General features: G+C 46.5%; 1 pseudogene; it reads left to right on the forward strand.

Annotated features, from left to right (window-relative positions):
- The window catches only part of LOC147659078 (uncharacterized), a 61,177-nt pseudogene that overhangs the window by 21,665 nt on the left and 14,497 nt on the right, over window positions 1-25,015 (forward strand).

Here is a 25,015-nt window from a genome sequence, read left to right on the forward strand (position 1 = left end):
TTGGTGTGATAATGTGTCAGAGGATCTAAACCACCTTGGCTGTGGTATTGGGGCACTGTATTATCACCCGGAGTATGACCCCCACTAAATGTGCATTATCCTCCCACCCGGTAAATAGCTTCAAAACTCAAAAAACTGTGCTTTCCCATATTGCACCTAAACCATGGGGTATTCTAACAACTAAATGCTTCCTATAATTGCAGTCCAACAGAGGCTGTAGTCCCATTTGACAATTCCCTCGAGCAGGAGGTGTTCTTGTGGACTCCACATGCCTCCACATCCAGGCAGCAAGAGCACCAACCAGCTGCAAATTCCAGGCCACCCCGTCCCCATAAGCTAAATCCAGTCCTTATGGACTCTCCAGTGTCACCGGTATTTAGGTGCTTCTCAATGTGTGGCATCCACAGGCAACCCTGCTTGTCTGTATCTTAAATTGTTGTGCTCTCCTCCCAGATTCAGTTCATTATAGCTGGGGCGCATTGTCTGTCCCACATTGTAAGTGGGGGCGATCATGACTCAACCAGTCTTACTATTTTTCACAAGAGCATTCTCCTCACAAGCATAAAGAACCAGTGGTCCATATGCAGGCTCTGAGTTCACAAATGGGATGGTATATTTGTGTTTTTATTTATTTATTTTATTTAATGCGATTTTATATAGCGCGAACATTACCCGAAGGTGTCAAAGCGCTTTTTTAAAATATATTATATTTACCCAGATGCCATAGGCTTATCGGGTGCCCCCTTTTGTATAGAGAGTTGCTACTGTCTGGGCTCTTGATCTTGGGCACGGGTGCAGCGCCGAGGAGGCGGCCTGTGGAGGTGACGGGGCGCCATTCTCCGTCTTGATGTCCTGGATGCGCAGCGGCTGCGGGGCACCCGGCTCCGACTGCTCCTTGGCCAGCAGACCAGAGGCGCTGGGCGGACGGCAGCCCGAGACGGCAGTCCTCAGAAAACGGCCCTTTTTGAATCCGACTCCCGGCATCCCTGGGTCATTGAGAGGGAACCGTTCCTCCTCCTGCTGCGGGGCTCGGGTTCAGATCTCTAGGGCTTGGATTCGGATATTCAGGACTTGTTATCGGATCTTCCGGCCTTGTGCCCCTTGTTTAGTGTTTTTGCACAGTCGGGCACCAGACTGTACTGCTCAATCCACGTTGTGCCCCCCTTTTTTTATTTTTAACCTCCTTAGTGCCAGAGTTCGCGCCGGGTTTTAATTTATTTTTCCTTAAAATGGCGACCCCCACTTCTCTGCTTCAGTTTCGGTTTCACCTTCCCGGTGTTAAGAGGGGCGGCTCTCCTCTTCTGCCCTCACCGGGAGTATCGTGGGGGTCTGCGAGGGGGGCGGGGATGCAGCGGGTGGCTCCAGCACTGACCTTGTTGTCTCCCGCACAGTGCCAGAGTGAACAAGGGACTTCAGACGCAGCGGCCGTGATCACGGTTAATGATCGCCTACATCCACTCTGGTGCCCGAACCCGGTCCCAGTCCAGGGAGGACCTGGCTTGGTAGTTCGGGCTTGACTGTTCCCATAAGGAACAGGGTCAAGACTGATTTGCTTATGGCTGGGTCCAAACTGGGGTGGTGTGGTGAGCATAAGAATGATGGATTAAACCCAGATCTTTGTGAATGGGGGTGAATGTTTGCATTGTCCAGTATTCTGTCCATCAATTGTTTATTTTGCATTTGTCACCATACGTGGGCAGTGTATGCCCAGATATTGTCTATTGCTGGCCACCAAAATGACCCTATCTTGACCTTTTCATAGCGCTTATACAGCTGTGACGTACACAGGCCAAGCTCCAAGCCTTACTTCTCCATTCCAGAGGCACCGCTGCCTTACACACACAACAACATCTTCCATCAACAAAATACTTTGGCAATCATGCTCAGAAAATGAAAAGTGCCCACCTGGTCTTTGATCTTGCAACCATGGTCATGTACAGCACTGTGCCAATGTTGCTGTGGTGCATCCATTCTGCTGCTCAACCTGCCCAACTTGGGCCATCACTCCAGCAATTCAGGAAGGACCTCAAGACATGGATGTTTAACCAATAGGAGAACAGGCAGCACTTTCCGTCAGCGCCTCAAGACCCTCATGGGTGAAACAGCAGCGCTCTACAAATCCCTATTGATTGATTGATTAACTCCTCACTGACCGCCAAAGGTACAGCATACTAAACATATTCTAATTAAGGAACCCACCAGGCTATCCAAGTGGTGGCCTTGGCTGCCCCTTTGGTGAAAACAAAAATCAAAGAAGAATTTGAACCGTGTGCCTCAAACACTCTTTTACAATCATCAACAGCACACTAAAACACAAAGCCTACATATGTGTTCCTAGGTATCTTTGTTGTTTATGTATCATGGTGCACGTGACAAAGGCAAGCTTGCATCCATCCTTCCCTGTGGACTGCAGCGCCTCAACGCTTCTGGAATTCACAACATTCACTGTTTACACCAGGAGGATCATCTCTGAAGACAGATGCCTCAAAAGAGATTTGGTATTTCTTGAATCCCGTATGGTCCTTCTATTTCTAGCACATTGGCATCATTTAATCAACCCTGGCCTTCTCTACTTAAATGGAACACTTGGAAAACCTTGAAACTTCAAGGTATATTTAAATCATACCTTTCTTTAACATCTATTGCATCTTGGAGCTACCTGACTGGTATGTTCCTTTGTAGCACACATCAGATTCAGCCCTCTGCCCTGTAAAGTGTAATCTACAAACACTAGAATGTCTCTTTAATCCCGTGTTCACTTAACTCCTGAGTCTCAAATTGTTGTTGCCTACTTCCTTCCACCTTTAATGGAAAACAAAGCAAATTGGATGCAGTACTTATGAGCAGTTATGAAAGGCACATGCACACGCCCTCTGCTTAAGGAACCGCCTAGCTGATGTTCTCCACGTTTTGAGTCAAACACAACTTAACCATTAATAGGTGGAACACAACTAAACCATTAATAGGTGGTCTTCGACAATCTGTCCTTGTGGCATTCCTTGTGGCTCGCCCCGTCCACTCTTTAATGAACCACCTTTCATGATGCAAGGGCCAAAGTGGAATGTGTTTACCAAATGAAACAATTTCTCTGAGAATCCCTTAACACACATTTATCAGAAGACTCGAAACAGAGAAGTTGAGGGTCAAAATCCTAGATTGACCCTTTTCACTGCAAAGATCACAATTGTTGGCACCATGGGGGTAGATGCATTATAGAATTCAAAATACCAGGACCATTCTGAAAGACCATTAGTCAATGATTCTGTTTGTTCACAACCGAAGTGGATATCTTTTAAACCTGTACTGCCAAGGGCTTTTTGTCTCCTAACATCTTGAGTCTTCATTATTAAGCATATTCCCTTTTCTTCATTCTTAGCTTGCTTCAGTTAATGCTTCATTTTTAACTTTCTCATCCTCTCTTAAATGTTTAACCTGTGAAGGGCTTTCAAATGAATGGGTCCAAACGGAAGTTTAAAACAAACTTCACATGGTCGTTGGGATATTTATGGGTGGAAAGCGGAATATAGAGGGGGCTTTTAAAAATCACACTAGGGCAGTTAAAATAGTAAAAAGAATGAATAACATTGAATTCTGTGCGCGCTCTCTGGGTGGTTCAGTACTGGGACAGCAGCGGGTGGTGCAGGTCCAGGTTGAAGGCATTGTGAGAGCTCTGAAAGGAGAGAGATTAAAATAATAGTATATTATATAAATAATCCTGAGAACATTGAACACTTGATATTTTCAACATACACAGCCTATGTGGCCAACTATGATAAGTGGTTACTGGTTCTGTGACATTACATTGCCCTAGCATTGCAAAGAACCTCAGAAGAATTATCCCTAGTGGGAAATTAACCTGTGGCTGGCGGATCTCAGATGCCAGATGTCAGATCCTCACCCACGCACACAAAGCCCTCCACAACACTGGACCAGCATACCTGAACAGCAGACTTAAATTCCTCACACCCTAAAGGACTCTACGATCAGCCCAGCTTTCCTACGCCCGGGTCCCCGCGCCAAAAAGACCAGATCAGGAGGCAACTCCTTCTCCTTCCTCGCAGCCAGATCAGGGAACGCCCTGCCACTCCACCTCAGACAGACAACATCACTCTCAATCTCCATGAGAAACCTCAAAACTTGGCTCTTCGACAGACCCCCTCCTTGATGGACTGGAACCTGCTCCTCCCCTCCTGCCCAGCGCCTTGAGAGCCTTACGGGTGAGTAGTCACGCTTAACAAACACATGATTGATTGATTGATTGAACGTTATCTCAGTAAGCCAGCTTGCTGACATCTTGGCCCAATGTAAGTCTCTCCCAACATTTCGCTCATGGTCGTTCCTTTGCTCTCCCATCACATAACAGCTTCTGGGTACGCTGCGTGGAGTGGTAGAGTCCACAAAATCCCATTGTATGGTTCTTGGCAGGTAGATCAATGGTATCTGCATAGTCCATTAGCTGCAGACAGAGGGTCTGGCCTGAGCTCCGGTAAACCATGCACTTCTGTGTGGTGTGCACTGTTGGTGTTGTATGTGTGCAGGTATGTCAACAGTAGGTGGGTAACCCAGTAGCTCCATACGTGGGGTCTGGCCGGGGCTCAGGTAAACCATGTGCTTCTGTGTGGTGTGCGCGGTTAGTGTTGCTTGTGTGCAGGTATGTCAATAGTTGCTATGTAGCTCCGTACGCAGGGTTAGGCCTGGGCTCAGGCAGAGTCATGCGCTTCTGCTCAGAGTGCACTGTTAGTGGTGCTTCCTGCTTATTCCCTGCTGGTGCTGCAGGGCCTAGTCTAATGGATAATATCACACCAAGGATCTAAGGTAGTGTACACCAAACATATCTCTCCCTTTACTAACTGAAAACCTTGAAAATAGAGTAGTGAGAATGTGAGGAATATTTCTTTTTAATGGACGAGAACTCTCACTCACCCAAAGGTGACATGCTTCATCATTGGGCTCCCTCCGCACAACAACCCTGCAAGGTCCCTGATGTGGGCTACAACTCCCCACCTGATGTAATGAGTGAGGAGGAGCTGAGGTGTTTTAATGACAAGGGGACGCCCCAAGGTGAATATACGTGAGTGAGGGACAGAGTGCAGTGGATATGTGAAAGTTAAAACTATCTCAAGAGCACCAACAATTTTATTCTATAGTGTCTTTGGATAGATTTAAAAAAGCAGAGAACAGGAGGTTCAAAACAAATATACCTCCTCAAAGATCAACATGTTTCTGCCTAGCACAGACTCCAACGGAGTTCTCAGGCATTCTTCAGGACCAAAATAATAAACTAGTCACTCTTAAAGTTAGAACACATTCAGATGTGTACAGATGGAACACTGGCAGTATTTTTGAATTGACGCCAGCGACATGTATAATTAGTACACCTTCTCCATCTGTGTTAGAGACAATATTTGGCTCTCGTTAGCCATTCGGCTCATCAGACAAAGTCCTCGCTGGGGGTCCGGGCGAGAGCGGAGTCTATTGGAGTCTATGCCTCTGCTGGGTGTCCATGCAATGCATGGTTGCCACCCCTTGACAGATGCTGGGTTTTGTTAAGGTGGCACCCTATGCCTCTGTCACCAACAGATGGGGGTTATTACCAGATGAGACCGTCTGACTAACTCTCCAATGCCCCCTAGAGGCAGGGCTGATGACAATACTTTGCAAAGCTCAATGCTTCAGCTGTACTCTAGACACTTGGGCCAAGCCCAAGCCTGTTCCTCCGTGACAGTGTCCATGCAATAAAGTGAACTCTGTGGTTACACGTTTCTGGAAATACACCGGTGCGAATTTACTAAGATTTGTGCATTGCAATGCTGTGCAAGAAACTGCAGTTGCGCGAACTGACAAATTGAGTGCAGCGTCATACGTATCATGAATAGTGCAGGATGACATCATTGCATAGGCAAATACTGCCACACTCATGTGATGCTAACCGCAATTTAAAGTATACAAAAAAGTGCTAGATGGAATGCTTGAGTAAATCTCATCCACTAGTAATCATTCTGGGCCGCATTTCAGTCCATCGTTATTTTGGACACCATGCCACCTCAGTTTGGACCCATCAATATTCAAATCAGTCTTGACCCTGCTCCAATAGGAACAGTCAAGCTCAAATAGCCAAGCCAGGTCCTCCCTGAAACCGGTCCCAAGAATCCTGGGACCGGTTTCACCCTAATTATGGGCTCATTAGCAAACTGAGGTGGCATGGTGGACGAAAAACAATGGATGGGATGCGGCCCGAGCAAGTGACAGTGTCTCAGATTAATTCAAACATTCTATTCATCACTTAGATTTTTGATACCCTAAGTGTGACAGGTATGCCCAGACGTGGGTCCTGTGTACACTGTGCCACTGAGATATTATGGGCTGATGAGCCCATAATAAGGGTGAAACCAGTCCCGGGTTGCTTGTTTTCCAGTTTAGGGAGGACCAAGCCTGACAGTTCAGGCTGGACCGTTCCCATTGGAGCAGGGTGAAGGCTGATTTGCATATGGCTGGTTCCAAATTGAGGTGGTAATGGTGACCGAAAAATGATGGAATGGTATGCAACCCGAGAGATCGCCAGTGGCTGAGATTAATTCAAGGATTACATCCATAACTTTGTTTTTTGATGCGCTAACCGCAATATAGCATTAACCACAGATCAAAGACTATCACGTGGTATCTTGTGTAACTTTTGCAATACAGATGTAAACTGAAATGTCATTATCTTCAGTCAAACGACAACCCATTTGTGCATCACATAATATGTGTAACGTTTGTGACTATTAGACACCTTACCTGTTGAAAAGTTAACACGTCGCCCTCTCCAAATTTAGCGACTGTACTTCACGCAATACTGTGTCATGCTACTTCACACAACGTTACTGGATGTGAATTTGCATTGACACAAATGGATTTTGCAACGGTCCAGCCCTCTAATACCCACTTTGTGTACATTATATGGGGTTTATCGCTATCAATCAATCAATCAGATTTATATAGCGCGCAACTCACCCGCTAGGGTCTCAAGGTGCTGGGGGGAGGGGTCAGTTACTGCTCGAAAAGCCAGGTCTTGAGTTGCTTCCTGAAGGAGAGATGGTCCTGGGTCAGCCGTAGGTGGATGGGGAGGGAGTTCCATGTTTTGGCCGCCAGGTAGGAGAAGGATCTTCCTCCGGCGGTGGCTCTGCGAATGCGTGGTATAGTGGCGAGGGCGAGGCTGGTCGATCGCAGCTGGCGAGTGGACGTGTAGAAAGTGAGGCGGTTAATGAGGTATTTGGGGCCCATGTCGTGGAGCGCCTTGAGTGCGTGGGTGAGGAGCCTGAACGCGATCCTCTTGCTGACGGGGAGCCAGTGCAGGTCTCTCAGATGGGCGGAGATGTGGTTGTGGCGGGGGATGTCCAGGACGAGTCGTGCGGAGGCGATCTGTATGCACTGGAGTCTTTTCTGTAGTTTGGCTGTGGTTCCAGCGTAGAGGGTGTTCCCGTAGTCCAGTCGGCTGGTGACGAGGGCCTGGGTGACCGTCTTCCTGGTTTCGGTGGGGATCCATCGGAAGATCTTTCGGAGCATGCGCAGGGTGTTGAAGCAGGTGGACAAGACGGTGTTGACTTGCTTGGTCATCGAGAGGGAGGAGTCCAGGATGAAGCCCAGGTTTCGTGCGTGGTCCGTTGGCTTGGGGGTGGTGCCCAGGGCAGGGGGCCACCAGAAGTCAGGATGAGGACTTCCGTCTTGTCTGAGTTCAGTTTCAGGTGGCTGTTCTTCATCCACTCAGCGACGTCTTTCATTCCTTCGTGTAGGCTGGCTCTGGCGGTGGCGGGGTCGTTGGTGAGGGAGAGGATCAGCTGGGTGTCGTCGGCGTAGGAGATGATGTTAAGGTTGTGTTGGTGTGCGATGGCTGCGAGGGGGCAACCCATGCCATTTAGAATTGCTCCAAAGTAGGCATTTTGCCCAAAAAACCTTTGCATACGAAATATGATTGGCACGTTTGGTTGTGTTACTTTGCACCATGCAAGTTTCTGCACAAAGCACTTGTACATATGAGCCAGTTTGCCTTCATATGAAGAAGAAATGTCATATTACAAATGTAGATTTAGTTGCCTCTTGTCTGGGTCACTAGAGAATTATTTTATATGTTACCTTTTGGAACTGCACTTGTGTAGTTCTAATGGACAAGTTCAGAGATGTTAACTTGTTAGATGTGAGTAGTTACCAAAAAGCTGTGTGTGGCCAGGTGCCTAGTGCTGTCAAACTGGGTAATAGAAGCATCTGTTATTTACAGTTCAGATGGCAAAATTCTAGTATGCAGCAATAGATAAAAATAGAAATTCATTATAATGCATCAATGTTTTGTAGGGTACCCAGAACATCCAGGGAGGTTTCAATCAACAAACATTAGCAAAGCCAATAGATCTGTTTTTTTAATTGGCAAAAGTACTTGGTATTTGATGGGCTAGTTTCTGTGTATGTATGGATAAGCATGCCACTCTGTGTGATTGTGAGAGTTTGAGGGTATTCTTTGTATGCATGAGTTCCTACATGTCTGCATTAAATCACATATCACCCAACATACGTTCATTACAACAAAGAGCACACACCTAAAACAAGCTATACAAAAACTGTCTGTTTTCTATATGCTAGAGTAGTGAGGAAACCTGAATAGGGTGGACTGGAGCGTCCAGTTCTAGAAAACTATAAATATTTGGATGAGGAGCAGGTCTGGTTCATTCTCTACGAGAATATGTCTATGCTTGAGGTAGTTTAATGTATATTGTGGGGAAAGACCTCAGGAGCTTAGTTTGGTTTATAAGATGGGGGGGGTGGGGAGTTGTGAGGGGGGTTAGGAGAGAGGGGAGGGTGGACTGTTAAGGGCACTTAAAACACAACTGTGTGTGTCTGTGAGTGTTTTGTCAGTGTGGGCCTGTAAACATCCCAGGTGAAATGCGACACTTTATCATACCCGACTGAAAGCCGTTGTACCCAACTATTTACTACAGAGAGACCTATAGAACTCAGAGACTTCTTCTAGTTTGCTCTACACATAGTCATCCCTACTAGAAACACTTTTAGTAAGTAAGGTTAACTAAATACGCAGTTCGAATTGGAACCACATTTCATTATCAAGTGTTGCTTCTTCAGGTACATTCTTGTGGCAAATAAAGATACAGCAGACTTTATCCTGCAAGTAAGATTTTAAAAGTTGTCATGGTAGACACCATTGCTGAGCTGACTTACAAAACCGTTGCACCAGCCTCAGGCCTTGAGCATTACCCTGCATTTCACGACTTGATCTTGTGGGGAAGCCATCTTGAATGAACGCATTGGAACTTATGAAGATTACTGTGAAGAGTATGCAACTCAATACATTTAGCAACATTTTTTAATAACTTATTCATATGCATCGGTTGGGACAGGAAAGTCCTCCGCATGGTTATGGACGTGTACCCCCGGCCCTGAGTGCCCAACGGTAGTGTTGTCTGGATCCCTAATACCGATTCATGTTGTCGTAGGCACAATCCGATCATTCGTGTGTGCGCCCTCACATAGGCCTGTCTCACGGATTGCATTCTTGTTGGACCAGGAGGGGCGCCCTGTTCACTACCCTTATAGCGGTAGAAGGCAACTGCCTTCAAAAGGAGTTAACCAGCATGAGCGCGGTGGGGGACGCATACTGTGTAGTGATCAGTAGAAGTGAACATGTCCTCATTAAGCTGTCTCACTGGAGTGAGGCCTACAGCCTCACTCACCTTTTTAAAGTTCTGCTGCTGTGTGCTTAATTCACCCCTTCACGTACATCAGTTAGATGTAAAGTGCTACGCAGGAGTGGTGTCTGCGCTGGATGTATGTATGCCTGGGAAAGGCTTAGTACAGGGATAGGGCAGTGCTGTGCAGTGCAGTGCATGCATGGTGAGTGTGTGTATGGGTGTATGCATACCTAGGAGGAATAAATTATGTGAGGGATGTAGTGCTGTGCAGTGCATGCACAGTGCAAGCATGTGCTGGGTGTATGTGTGCTTGCGAAAATACAATACATGAAGGAAGGGTGAAGTGTTGTGGAGTGCATGCATTGTGAATATGTGGGCCAGCAGTGTGTGAGTTTGCAAGTAGCACATCATGGCCCAATTCAGTGCAGTACTGAGTAGTGCACGCAGAGTAAATGTATGTTCAGAATGTATGTGTGCCTGGGGTGGCACAAAACGTGGAGGTAACATGTTGTGCTGTATATATACACTGAATGGGAGTGTGCCTGCAATGGTACATTATATGGAGGACACTGGGTTCCATTTTGGGAAATCCTGGCCTGCAGGGTGATTCCTATGATTTGGGTGGGACGCACTGCAGAAGGGAGAGAGAGAGAGACTTCCCCTGTACACTTCAAAGGTTGCTCTTTGACTCAGTGAGAGATCACAAGGAAGGGACCTGGACACATCTCAGGCAGGTGTCTCAATGCCAAGTGTCACATCTCGTGCAAGTCTTACCCAATTTGGTGAAATTGCCACTTGATTTTAGGGTCTGGAATTAGTTGTGAAATTAAATTGTCTGTCTGAGCTTTCTGCTAAAGCCACCTATTCATGTTTCTTTTTTGTAGGTGCCAATAGCTCATGCCGGGCTTTGACTCCTTCCAGCCCCATGAGGTAAAGCGTGTTGGCAATTAGGACCTCTAATCCACTGTTTGGTTTATGGTTTTTATGAAGTGGCGTAAAACATAATGATGGTGGCCAGTGCGTAATAGGTTATTGTAAACTGGATTGAACTTTCTACCATGATTTGCATGGCGCTGTTGCGTTTTCTGAGTCTAGCCACCCTTTTCAGATGGTTCTGGGATTCTCATGGACAAGACTTGTGAATGTTTGCGTTGTGTTCTGAGTATGTATTTGGAAGTATGCAACATGTTCAGCCTTTTCGGGACAGTTTTATTTTTTGTGTGTGGAGTTTTATATAGCGCAAACTAGACCCAAGACATCGGGTACCAGAGTGCTTTACATGAACACCAGTTTCATTACACATGGACACATGATTTTTAGGTCTCGGCCTAGAGACGCGCGAAGCGCGTTCTCGGCAGAGAACTATTGTAATCGTTTCAGCCGCCAAAGCCGCCAAAAAGGAGACAAGAGCTGGGCACGCGCCCAGCATTCCTAATGGGAGAGGGAGCGACAAGTGTTGGCCACGCGCGGATTTGGTCGCGCGCACGCTCACGGCGCCAGCGTCCCCGCCGCGCGCCGATGACTGCTCTCTTCCTGGCCGGCATCAAGCAAGTCCTGCCGCTGTGCGTCGCCTGCACTGGGCATGCTCAGATCACGTATGCTGGGCTCTCATGAGGTAACCGTCGAACAGAGCGACGCGGTGAGGTGCGGGAGGAGTGTGAATCGACACCGGGTGACCGAAGCAGAGGCCGTCACCCCCTGCCGGGGCTGCCAACAGAAGCAGACGTCCATTCCTCCGAGGAGTGAGCGGCCGCTGGTGAGTGAGGGGGCCTGGTGTGGGAACGCTGCAATGGTCGCCTCCGATGGCGAGTGGCTGGCTAGAGGGGAAGGGGTGAGTGGAGTGAAGTCTGCGCCTAATTCACTGCTTAACTTGTAACGTGGGATCATTTCCCGTGCTTCCTCCGGGCCTAGTTTTTTTACCCCACTAAACTGGACTTCAACGAGAAGACGTACATAGTTTAAAAGACGACAGCGCATATCTCAAATGGGCACGAACAAGGCTTGGTTGACATCAGAGGGTAGTCGGAGAGTAAATGAACGAGCGAAGGCAACGGATAATAATTGGAAACAATGAATCGTGAACTCGCAGCAGTGAATAAATGGAACGGGTGGGTGGATAGAATCAGCGGGGCAGGTTTTTGGCTCAGTCCTCGCTGAGAAGAGCAGGGATAGCGCCTGGGCGGATGATGCAGGTGTTACATAAGCCTCATGGTGCTCCCTGCTCCCGGAACCTCTCTGCCTCATGAGTCGTGAACCCCCTCCCAGAGCCGGTCCCGACAGCTCCCTCACTGGCTCTGAATCATAACCGGGCTGAGCAGGAACACATCCATTACCTGTGCACTAGCACCTCACGGGCCAATGCACACGCACGCACTTGGGGGGGTTGTGGAAATAAAATTGACAATTGTGCCCCATCATTTACCTGTTTCTGCCTGGTAGCCATTTTTCTCAGACAAACACCCATTTTGTGTGTGACATGCTCTCAGCAACTTGTCTGAAAACTGTCCTTCACATCCCCATTGCATCTTGCACAACCCCCTGCTCCTTGTGGTCGAGCCAATTCCAAGAAGCCTGCCTGGGTGCCTTCCCCCAGTTGTGCCAGAGACTCAGCCACATCCTGTCCATTGTTGGTAACTCAGCCTGTCACACCAACTGCCCTGTGACCACCCCCAACTGAAAGAGGAAGCACGAGGTTAGGCCCTGAAACCACACCAACTAATAGAGGAAGCACAAGGTTGTACACTGTGAACACACACATTTCTGTGGTTCTGCCAATTCTGGGAACCAGCAGCAGATAGTTCCTGTTCTTAACTGTAAGACACCCTGCACCTGGCATCTTAGTTCATTGACCACCCCTTCCTGTGCTTCAGCCAATTCCCAGAACCAGCAGATAGTTCCTGTTTTAAGAAATAGTTACTGCAAGCCAGAGAGCAGATGGTCTCTGTTTTACACAAGATAGTTCCTCTTTTTGACTCTTGTGGTTCAGCCAATTCCCAGAACCAGCAAGATAGTTCCTGTTTTACACAAGATGGTTCATGTTTTTGACATGAAGCACGAGCACAAACCCCAAATGAGGAAGCCTCCCCCTTCCAACTGTCAGACTATTTCACATCGCAAGTCCCCTCACGAAGCCTAAGACACGCCCCCATTTCTTCACACTCTGCTCCTCTTGCTGATCTTTGTTCCTCTATCTGCCACGACCTGTTTGTTCCTCTATTGTGCCTCATGACCAAGACTGTATAAAATGTTCTGCTGTTAAAAATAAAGACCCCCACTTCAAGAGAGGGACTTGAGAGATTGTTCCTGTGCCCGCTTGGTGCTGGAAGCGCTCCCCTTAACTCGAGTTATTGGTCTCCTCCTCCTTCATTTGAGCACCACGGACTCCTCGCTTTGCATTGACAAGAAATTATGATTTATTAAGCATAGAAATTCAGAAATGAGGTAATAAGTAAATTTAATTTACCACATTAATTGGCGCCCGGAACAGGGACATTCCCTTTCCCCCACGCGTCGGCGATATTGGACCCGGTACTGTCCCCTCCTGACCGTTGACGGACTTCAAAAGTGCACAACGCAGGGAATTCCCGCTAACTCCCTCGAGGCGCAGAGGGGGACCGACTGCGGCCCAGCATCCACACGAGGCGGTGAGGAAATAGCGGAACGTCCTGAACCAAAGCCCAACCTGCGAAGCAGACGAGTCCGAGGTTCTACAAATCCCACCTTGAAACTGCGCGCCGCGTTTTTCCAAAATCTTCAAGAGGCCTTCCAGTTATTTTTCGATGAGTACTGCTGAAAAGTATAAAAACGAACCCACAGCTTTTGTGGGGGCGGTAAAGATACGCGTTTTGTTGGTTTCTCACCTATCTTTGGTGAGGACTACTAAAACTAGTATAAAAGACGGACTAACTACCTTGTGGGCACGGTAAAGATACATGTTTTTGTGGGTTTCTCACTTATTTTGTGAGGACTACTAAACTAGTATAAAAGACGGACTCACCTCTTTCGTGGGTACGGTAAAGATATTTGTTCTGTTTGTGTTTTTCTCACTTCTAAAATCTTTGAAAGTCTTGCCATCATGCCTATATTCTCGAAAATACGTAAGATCGCAACAAAAAGGAGTATTCTTGAGAAGGAAATTCCCCTTCCTCCTCGGGATACTCCAGGACACTTCATGTATGCAAAACATGGTGTTGGTGCACTTATTTATTGTGATCTATGGGTAGAATATACTAAAGACCTAGAACTCAGATATAGATGGCCTGAAAATGGTAGTTTTGATACGGAGTGTATTATGAAATTAGAGGAACAGTTATGGAAGAAAAAGAGAGTCCGCCAGTCACAGAGTGACTCAGTAGAGTTATGGAGAAAAGAAGCCCATACGAGGCAACAGAAGGAATTGCATAAAGTTGAAAAGGGTAACAGAATGTCAGAGCAGGCCAAGAAAGAACAGTTACAAGAAATAGGGAAAGAAGTAGTTAGTGAAAGGAATAAAAGGGAACAATCAGCCATTTCTACTGGTTTTTATCCTTTATTGCCATCTGCACCTGAAAACCTTAACATTGCATCAGCACAGCCTATAGCCCCACTACCAGAGGATACTTTCACCAATTTTCTCTTAGATACTCCACCTCCATATGAGGTTCCAGTAATTCAACACCCTCTGCCTCCGCCACCCCTTTTACAACATAACGCACCACCTCTCATTCCAGAAGGGGGTGCAGTAGGTCCAGACCCAGGTAAAACAATTCCCGACTGCCCCTATGACCCGACTCCGAGCAACACAGGGGAGGCGGGCCGAATAAGTAAAATACTTCATGACTCCTGGGAAGAAATAAGACATCTACCAGCAATTGACACGTTTCTTCAAGCGGCCTCTGAGTTTCTTCGTACTGGAGAGAACTCACGAGCCATTAACGCTATGACTACAAGAAGATCACACCCTGTAAAAATGCACATGTATAGGTTCCTCCTTTGCTGTTTCATAAAACACATACAAGCAGAGGAAAGAAATGTACCAGTTTCACTTTTTGACTTATTAGATTCCGCATCCGACCACACTAGTCTAGAACTTATAAATGATGCACTAGACAGGTTCACCCGTAAGGTGACCCGTATTCTGCAAAACTTGCAAACAAATGAAGAGAATAAGAAACTTGAGGAGGAAATTACTGAACCTACTGAAAAAGTCCAACCCGTTTGTTCTTCCGCCCTAATTCACGAACACCCCCGCCTACATTCCTCCAAGGTCACTCTGAACGGTCATCTCCAGATGAGTTATTTGAAAATACATCCAATGCATTAGAGTACTGGTTAGACCAGGAAACTCCGCTTACACCGGAGGAGGAAATAGCCAGAACTGCGACCCTATGGGTCTCTCAATATAAGATATATGACAATGATCTCATAGCCCAGCTTTTTCTAGCATTACCACGCTCACATCAAAGATCAGCAAGTCTCTACATGGTACAACATCTCATCACACTCAATGACACTCATTTTAAACATGATCCAAGACTCAAAGATTTTCTGTATGACTGCGCTGATAACATGTTCCTCCACAATAGTTCAGTTTTTCTCAACACATTTATAGATTTCAGACAGAAATACCAGAAAGTGACTGGATATGGATCTCCCTATAATACGTGTGGATCAACTAATAGACTTCCTCAAACACGCCAGTTCCCCATGAGAGAGGTCCACCCCAGAACTGACACAAATGGAGCGCTACAACGCGTCTTCATTTATGTACCCTTGACAAAACTTGAGTTACTAAGGATGAAAGAGATGGTTCCCTCCCACTCAAAGGATTCTGCTGGATTCTTTAAGGAATTAGGAGATGTATTAATGATGGGAACATATACTCTTTCTGATATCACAGCAATTCTGAAATTATTGTTGCCATCAGGTATATATGACAAACGAAGAGAAAAGGATTGGGAAGTAGCAGGTGAACACATTAGATGGACTGAACTTCAGAATGATGAAAATACTAGAGTAGCAGGTTGTCAAGAAATTCCCGTCGGAAAGGAGAAACCCGGCACCTGGAAGACACGGAGTACAAATCCCAGGAGGCTTAGCGGGTAGATGTTATGTAAACAAGAGACCCGTTACATAAGTCCAGTAAACACGCCCTATAAAAGGAGGAACCCAAAGGAAGAACACTGTTGAATATTGTGTTTACACCGACGTACCTGCTTCGTGGAGAACAGCGTTCCGAAGAGGTAATCCCGTCAGGCAAGAACGGAGGTAGGTCGAGTCGTTACTCCCTGGGCCGTGTCTTGCCAAGCTTACCCTGTTTCTGACCCGGAAGCTCTACCGGACTACCATTGAGCGTTGCCCTGACTCGGCTGAGTCTAGGTGTCTTGGTCCTTGTGCTGGTTGGAGCCGTAGCTCCCAGCCCGACCCATAATACAGGACTACCAACTGTAACGCACACCAGGAGGTGTTTTCCGCGTTACAGTATAATAAGTCCACAGGATCGATCGAGCGGCTGCTCTCGATCCCGGTGCTATACGAGGAAGAGGTCGAGCGGCTGCTCCCTTCAGGTAGAGACCCCGGCTGGGTGTTTCCCTGTCTCCTCTGAACTCCATCACTCTGCGTACCCCTCACAGCATACCGATTGGCATTTTCGGCCATTGCTTATCTGCCCTCTGTTGGCATACGCCGGGACCGGCGTAATTGCAGAGGACGGTTAGGACCAGCCGTGCTGTGGGTTGGTAACGTGGATAGACTGGAGGCTTCCAGTAACTATAACTTTCGTTTCCTTATTGTATCATTTTACCTTTATTGAAATAACTAAACGTACACAAGTGGTTGCGTCCTCATTTCGTGTCTGTTCACGATCCTGAGACGATCAGGACGTTACACAGGTCAAGGTATAGGAGACAGACTAAAAGCACTTCCTGGCACTATTTTAAAGGTGCTACCACAGTTACTAACAGTGAAAAAGGAGGACTGGGATGCCATTTCCTCCTGCAAACAGAAACATGGTGAAGACATAGGAGATTATTACACCAGACTTGAAAAATGTTTTGCGGTAAATAGCGGCCTTACGCTGACAAGTGAAGCTTACCCGCATCTGTTTGTTTCCAAATTAGTAGATAACGCCTTGCCAGCCATTAAGGACAGAGTACTAAAAGTAGAAAGTACCTGGCAAGCACATACACCTCCACAGGTGTTACAAATGCTACAATATCACCAGAATCGCATTAGGGATGAAGAAGAAAATGATAAGAAACGCATGAAAGACACAAAGATGAAAGCATTAGTAGCCCAAACTGCACCCCAGCGTCAACAGACACCAAGTAGCCAGATAAATATAAAAAGCACTTGTAATTATTGCAAGAAGATGGGACACTTCGTTAAAGATTGCCCAGTTTTAAAGCACAATTTGGCTACTGGTAAGACCCAGCCACGCCCATATCAGCCAAAACAGAATGTTTCCCAAGACAGTTCAACACCTTCAGTTCCACCGACAACACAAATGGCCCAAATGAACATTATAGACAGCAACTACACTGAATATTACCCAGATTTCTCATGATGTTGCCCAGAGAGAGAAGATGACAAACTGCCCCTAATCCCCATTCCAGTAGATCAGACAGGTCCATTTATAGAGGTCCGACTTCTTGGGGAGGATAGGAAATTTCTACTAGACACTGGGGCCAGTAAAACAACAATAAGCCATCAAGAGGTCCCAGAGGCTCCTCTCTCGGGTTCAAAAAGTATTTCTCTGGACAACCTGTGACAAACGCCACGTCAAAACTACTGCCCTTGCAGGTTGGTCCCCTCACGACAACTACAGATCTTATATTGACAAAATCATGTCCAGAAAACTTGCTTGGTATAAAAACATTGAAAGAATTAGGAGCTGTCATTGTTTGCTCACCTACAGATGTCAGACTATTTCTGCGAGATTTCAAGGGCCACTACACAAGTAGAGAATTAGATGAGCGTTTGAAAGATTTGCCACACACCCTGTGGGCCACTGATTCCACCACAGTAGGATGTATGGCAATAACACCTCACAAGGTTACACTGAAAGAGGGAGCCCAACTACCACGCATAAGGCAATACAAAATTCCACCTCAGGCTGAACAAGCATTAATGTTAATTATTCAGGACCTAATACAGTCAGGTGTGATTAAAGAAACAACTTCTAACATTTGCAATTCCCCTGTTTTACCAGTCCATAAAAAAGTGGAACCAGGAACACCACCTGTCTACAGACTAGTGATGGATTTGAGAGAGCTCAATAAATGTGTCATTCCACAACACCCTGTGGTTCCAGACATCTCCACCCTACTCACAGCCATAGATGCGGAAGCAACACATTTTTCAGTCATTGACTTGAAAAACGCATTCTTTAGCATACCTATTCACCCAGACAGTCAATACCTTTTTGGCTTCTCCTTACAAGGACGAAGTTTCCAATTCACAAGAGCTCCTCAACGTTTCACAGAGAGTCCAAGCGTATATAGCCAAGCATTAAAAAGACAACTAGATACTGTTCAAATGCCCACGGATACAGCCATACTACAATATGTTGATGATATCCTCATTACGGCCAGATCTGACGCAGCATGTGCTGAAGCATCACTACTAGTACTAGAATTCCTAGCTGCAAATGGCCATAAAGTTTCCCCTGGTAAGCTTCAATTTTGTTTACAGCAAGTGGCATACTTAGGGCACTTGCTGTCAAAGGAGGGTAGGCAGCTTACACAGGAACGCATCAAGCTCATACTACAAATACCACAACCAACAACACAGAAACAAGTTCGAGCCTTTGTTGGTCTCACCTCATATTGTAGACAGTGGATCCCACAATTTGCACTCATTTCCAAACCGTTAGTGCAGCTGACAACACTCGAAGCTGGCGCTACTCCACAATTACCCTGGACAGATGAACACACGCAAGCCTTTCAGTCTCTTAAAAAAGCTATGTGTCAAGCCCCAGTGCTGGCAACACCTAATGACACCAAAGATTTTACATTATTTGTAACAGAAAACTCAGGTACAGCACTATCAGTTCTGACCCAACTTCAGGCAGACAAACTTAAACCATGTGGTTATTTTTCAGGCACATTAGATCCAGTAGCACAAGCATTGCCTGCATGTCTAAAATCAGTAGCAGCTACTGCACAAGCTATTAGACAAAGCGATTCTATTGTATTGGGACATCATCTGATAGTTCAGGTCCCACACGCTGTAGAACTTCTGTTAAACAGAACACAAACACAGCATCTGACAATAGCCAGGCTCACCGGATATGAGATGACACTTTTTCAGCCACACATTGAGATTAGACGCTGCAACATTTTAAACCCAGCAACACTGTTGCCACTGACCTCTCCTACTGAAGAAATTCACGATTGTATTGACATAATTAATTTAGTGACCAAACCAAGACCAGATTTACAAGATACTCCCCTTGCTAAGGCAGAAATGACACTCTTTGTTGATGGTTCATGTATTAGACTCCCCACAGGAGAATTAGCAGCAGCCTATGCCATCACAAATGGTACAGACACTTTAGAAGCACACAAGATAGAGATACTGTCGGCACAGGCAGCAGAACTCATAGCCCTAACACGAGCATGTCACTTAGCAAAAGGAAAGTCAGTTAACGTCTACACTGATTCACAATATGCCTTTGGAGTTGACACAACTTCGGTACATTGTGGAAAGAGAGAGGATTTATCACATCACATGGGTCCAGAATACAGCATGCTACACTCATCACTGCCCTCTTAGAGGCCAGTCAGTTACCAGAGAAAATCGCAGTGCTAAAATGTAAAGCGCACACAAAAGGAACAGATGAAATATCAAAAGGAAATGATTCTGCAGACAGTGCAGCCAAGTTAGCAGCAAACATAGAATTAAGTATACCACACCGCCAATATACAATACGAGACCCCTTTTCTGACATCCAGGATGTCCAAAGTCATGCCACACCACAGGAACTGCTAGAATGGAAGGAAAAGGGAGGGGTCCTTACAGATCAAGGCTGGATGACACCTGAAAGAGCAGTATGGTTTCTACCGGATGCCATGGTACAGGTTATGGTAAACACCATACATGGACCAGCGCATCTGGGAGAAAAAGCAATGTTAGACAGCATACAGAATATATGGCACAACAAACATTTGAGAACTGCAGCCAAACAAAAAGTTAAAACGTGCATGATTTGTAATCAGTTCAACCCAGGAAAAGGCACAAAGGTGGATCAGGGAGGATTCCAACCCCCTGACCATCCATTTGAAGTTCTCCAGATGGACTATATCCAGATGGAGAGATGTAGAGGTCACAAGTATGTGCTAGTTGTAGTGTGTGCTCTGACCAGATGGACATAAGCCTATCCCGTCCCAGATTACACTGCAACAACAACTGCTAAACAATTAGTTAGAGAGTTTTTCCCGAGGTATGGGTTGCCCCGTGTCATCTACTCAGATAACGGCCAACCTTTTTCCTCTGAACTCATGAAGCAAGTGTCTCTTCTGTTAGGGTACACTGGGAAGTTTCACTGTGTAAGACATCCTCAGGCAGCAGGTCTAGTAGAAAGACACAACCAAACTTTGAAGACAAAATTGGCCAAGATATGCACTGACAAAGGCGTGGACTGGATGGTAGCCTTACCGGTTGCCCTCTTCTACATGCGTATGGTAGCCCATTCCAGAACTGGCTTATCTCCATATGAAGTGGTCTTTGGCAGACCACCAAATATGTGGGGTACGCCAAGGCCTAAAAGAATAACTGATGTTGACAGTACTATGCTGACTGACTACCTGGCTTCCTTGATGTCTGCACTCCAATCTTGTCGTTCTCAGGTTGCTGCCACCTTCCCTGACAAAACTAACCCGGAAGAACACGCCATCCGACCCGGGGACTTGGTCCTCGTGAGGAACTTCGACTGGACCAGTCCCCTCCAGCCCAGGTGGAAAAAGCCAAGACTCGTACTACTAGCAACATGGACAGCAGTGAAGGTCGAGGGCAGGAAGGGCTGTCTCCACGCAAGCCACTGCCGGAAACATTTTGGAAAAAAAGACACTGTTGCTGATGGCCCTGCCAATCCCACTGACATTGTGACTGAACAATCTTTATTGCCTTTGGAACTAACCTCATAACAGGACTACAAATCAAAGTTAAGGTCTGCCATTCGGACTCTGGCTAATTAAGTCCATTGGGCGTCGGTCCAGTGGTGAAGCGGTTGGAGCATGAGAATGGATTTTAACACCTTGACTATGTGGGAGAAAAAAAAATGAACTCTAGAAAAAGACATAATGGTCCTACTATATGTTTAACAGTATTATTTTTCCTCATGGCAGTTATGACGTGTCTTGGTTGGATTCTCCACACTGTTTTTCCTCCAACACAACACACCTCTCATACACCCAACAGCACTCAGGAACACACCTATCACGACCTACCCCCTCATGAACAAGCCCATAGACTAGCCTTGCGAAACAATACCTTCATACAGATGCTACACCACACTCAGCAGGCCAGTAATAGCACCAATTGTTGGATATGTGGCCGCATCCCATCTCATCAGAAAAAGGGAGGGATGCCGCTTTTTCCTTTCCCATTCTCTTATAATGGAACTTGTGAAGCCTGGTTCGCCCTAATAACAGCTGACGATACTACCCCCACCTCCTGCCCTGATGGAAATAATTCATGCAAGAATGGGTGGCCTTGGGGGAATTTAAACAAGGTACTCAATACTGCCTGTTACCCTAATAAGGAGGGAAATCCTCAGGCGACAGGTACAGTCCTAGAAAGTCAAGAATACAAGCAAGGGAACATGACCATGTCGTACAAGATGTTAAATACCAAACCTAAAAAGAATGCTGGTCCCCCTTCCATCTCGGTCTCACCAGTAAAAGGACACCTGTGCATCCAGAAAAATGTCTCTGTTCCATTAGGACACAGTGACTGTCATACCACTATAAGTTTTGAAGACAGAGGAAAGTCCTCATTTCTAGCATCTCGCCATACTTATTTCGTCTGTGGCCAAACGGCCTATGTGCAGCTGCCCTTGAACTGGGGGGGAACTTGCTATATAGCATTTCTGTTACCCCCTGTCTTTGTGGCCCCATCCACTTACCACCGAGACCTCCTAGTGCCCCATGTCAGACATAAAAGAACGATACGATACCTCCTTGGTTGACCAAACGGAAACCTCATGGGAACAGTATACAGATTTTAACAAAGGGTTCTTCTTCTTTGTTGGCCCTGTACAGAACAGCAAGCTTATACGCAGGTTGACAAGGACCTTAGAGGCTGTTGTAAACCAGACGGTGTCTGCCCTGGGGAGCTTAACCCAGGAGCAGTCTGCCATACGATTGGTTACTCTCCAAAATCGCCTTGTCCTTGACATCATCTTGGCCGACAGAGGCGGAGCCTGTAAAATTATAGGCTCTAGCTGCTGTATATTTATTCCTGATAATTCCCCATCTGTATACACGGCCATAACAAAATTACACAAGATAGCCGTAAGTTTACATCAAGAACCTGGCACTTGGACGTGGTCTGACTGGTTCTGGAAGATAATATCGTCCTGGGGATGGCAACTGCTGTCAGCAGCAGGTATAATATTCCTGATCATAACTGGATGCTGCCTTTGCATCCAATGTGGCCCCGCCCTGTGCGGTCTATGCGCTGCAAACTGCATTCCTAAACCACTTGTCCAGCAGAGAGAAAGGGAAAGAATTATGCTACAAGAATGTATAGATGATCTCATGCAAATTGAGATATAATGTAGGTACACTCTGGGACAAGGAGGGAATGTGGAAATAGAATTGACAATTGTGCCCCATCATTTCCCTGTTTCTGCCTGGTAGCCATTTTTCTCAGAAAAACACCCATTTTGTGTGTGATATGCTCTCAGCAACTTGTCTGAAAACTGTCCTTCACATCCCCATTGAATCTTGCACAACCCCCTGCTCCTTGTGGTCGAGCCAATTCCAAGAAGCCTGCCTGGGTGCCTTCCCCCAGTTGTGCCAGAGACTCAGCCACATCCTGTCCATTGTTGGTAACTCAGCCTGTCACACCAACTGCCCTGTGACCACCCCCAACTGAAAGAGGAAGCACGAGGTTAGGCCCTGAAACCACACCAACTAATAGAGGAAGCACAAGGTTGTACACTGTGAACACACACATTTATGTGGTTCTGCCAATTCTGGGAACCAGCAGCAGATAGTTTCTGTTCTTAACTGTAAGACACCCTGCACCTGGCATCTTAGTTCATTGACCACCCCTTCCTGTGCTTCAGCCAATTCCCAGAACCAGCAGATAGTTCCTGTTTTAAGAAATAGTTACTGCAAGCCAGAGAGAAGATGGTCTCTGTTTTACAGAAGATAGTTCCTCTTTTTGACTCTTGTGGTTCAGCCAATTCCCAGAACCAGCAAGATAGTTCCTGTTTTACACAAGATGGTTCATGTTTCTGACATGAAGCACAAGCACAAACCCCAAATGAGGAAGCCTCCCCCTTCCAACTGTCAGACTATTTCACATCGCAAGTCCCCTCACGAAGCCTAAGACACGCCCCCATTTCTTCACATTCTGCTCCTCTTGCTGATCTTTGTTCCTCTATCTGCCACGACCTGTTTGTTCCTCTATTTTGCCTCATGACCAAGACTGTATGAAATGTTCTGCTGTTAAAAATAAAGACCCCCACTTCAAGAGAGGGACTTGAGAGATTGCTCCTGTGCCCGCTTGGTGCTGGAAGCGCTCCCCTTAACTCGAGTTATTGGTCTCCTCCTCCTTCATTTGAGCACCATGGACTCCTCGCTTTGCATTGACAAGAAATTATGATTTATTAAGCATAGAAATTCAGAAATGAGGTAATAAGTAAATTTAATTTACCACAGGGTGTGTGTGCGTGGTGGGAGGCTGAGAGGACCGCTGGCCCCATGTCATAGACTGGCAGGGAGGTGCGGGGTGGACAGTAACACACCCATTACCTGTGCACTAGCACCTCACGGGCCAATGCACGCGCACGCACGCACTTAGGTGGGTGTGTGTGTGGTGGGAGGCTGAGAGGACTGCTGGCCCATGTCATAGACTGGCAGGGAGGTGCGGGTGGACAGGAACACACCCATTACCTGTGCACTAACACCTCACGAGTGCACGCACATGGGTGTGCGTGTGTGTGGGGGGAGGGGGGCTGAAAGGACCACTGCCCTCTGGTGAAGAGACTGGCGGGACCTGCAGGACCCAGGTGAGGGCAGGGAGGTGCCACACAACCACACACTCACACACACACAACACCACACCATCAGTGCACACTTTCACCAAACAGAGACACCATCAGTCATCAATGCACGCTTTCACCAAGCACACACACACCACCAGCTGTCAGTGCACGCATTCATCAGACACACACCACCAGCCGTCACTGCACGCTTTCACCAGGCACACACACCACCAGCGCACGCTTCAACCCGGCACACACACCACCAGCTCGCAGTGAACACTTAGACCAGGCACACACACCACCACCCATCAGTGCACACATCAACTGTTAACGCATCCACAATTAACTATTGTAGCAATAGCAGTATGGCACACTTTACTTTTAAACAAATTATGCCACCATTGCTACACACATTTTTTTGGCGTACAATAGACTTTTGTTGCAGTTGCAATATTTAGCAATGCCAATAGCTCAAACTTAACTAACCCGAGACCTATTGCATTGTAAAGATTACGTGATTTGCCCAGAATCACAGGATGTTGAGCGTCGTTGCAGAGACTTGAACCCGGTTCCCCAGCTTCGAGGTCGACAGCTCTCCCCTTGTATTGTGCTCTGCTTCAGGAAGCCTGTGCATAGAACTTTGTCATTTATTTCCTTCCACGGGGGGTGCAGAGCTCTTCACCGTCCCTTTGAGTATCATCATTACTCAATTACATCATGTCTGGGCAGTATTGTATTTTGTGGGCCTGGTATGTTTAAGCTTAATTCTTTTTGAATGGTTTTGAGATGTTTGTTGATGAGGCAATAGGCGTGTGCTATTGGGGCTCCTTGCATACTACATGTTTTTTTTTTTTATGTTGAGTAGCCACCAAGACAGCAACTAACCAAGCCAACGACACCTCCCAAGAAAAACAAGCGTTGGCAAATCCAATAGGTCTGACTTTGGTTTTGAGTCACGACTAAAACATTCAAATAAGCTGTTGCGGTGGGGAAAAAACAAAAACGGATTACTTCCCATATAAAATACATTTGTGATGAAAAGAATCAAATAAGTCATGACTACTTTCGTGATGTAGAATAAATAGGCAGTTGTGCATTACAATACAAGTACTCCAAAGGAGGCAGACAGATGAGCCAAACAGCA

This window comes from Lissotriton vulgaris, unplaced genomic scaffold (genome assembly GCF_964263255.1).
Source record: "Lissotriton vulgaris unplaced genomic scaffold, aLisVul1.2 SCAFFOLD_817, whole genome shotgun sequence".
NCBI classification, from domain to species: domain Eukaryota; kingdom Metazoa; phylum Chordata; class Amphibia; order Caudata; family Salamandridae; genus Lissotriton; species Lissotriton vulgaris.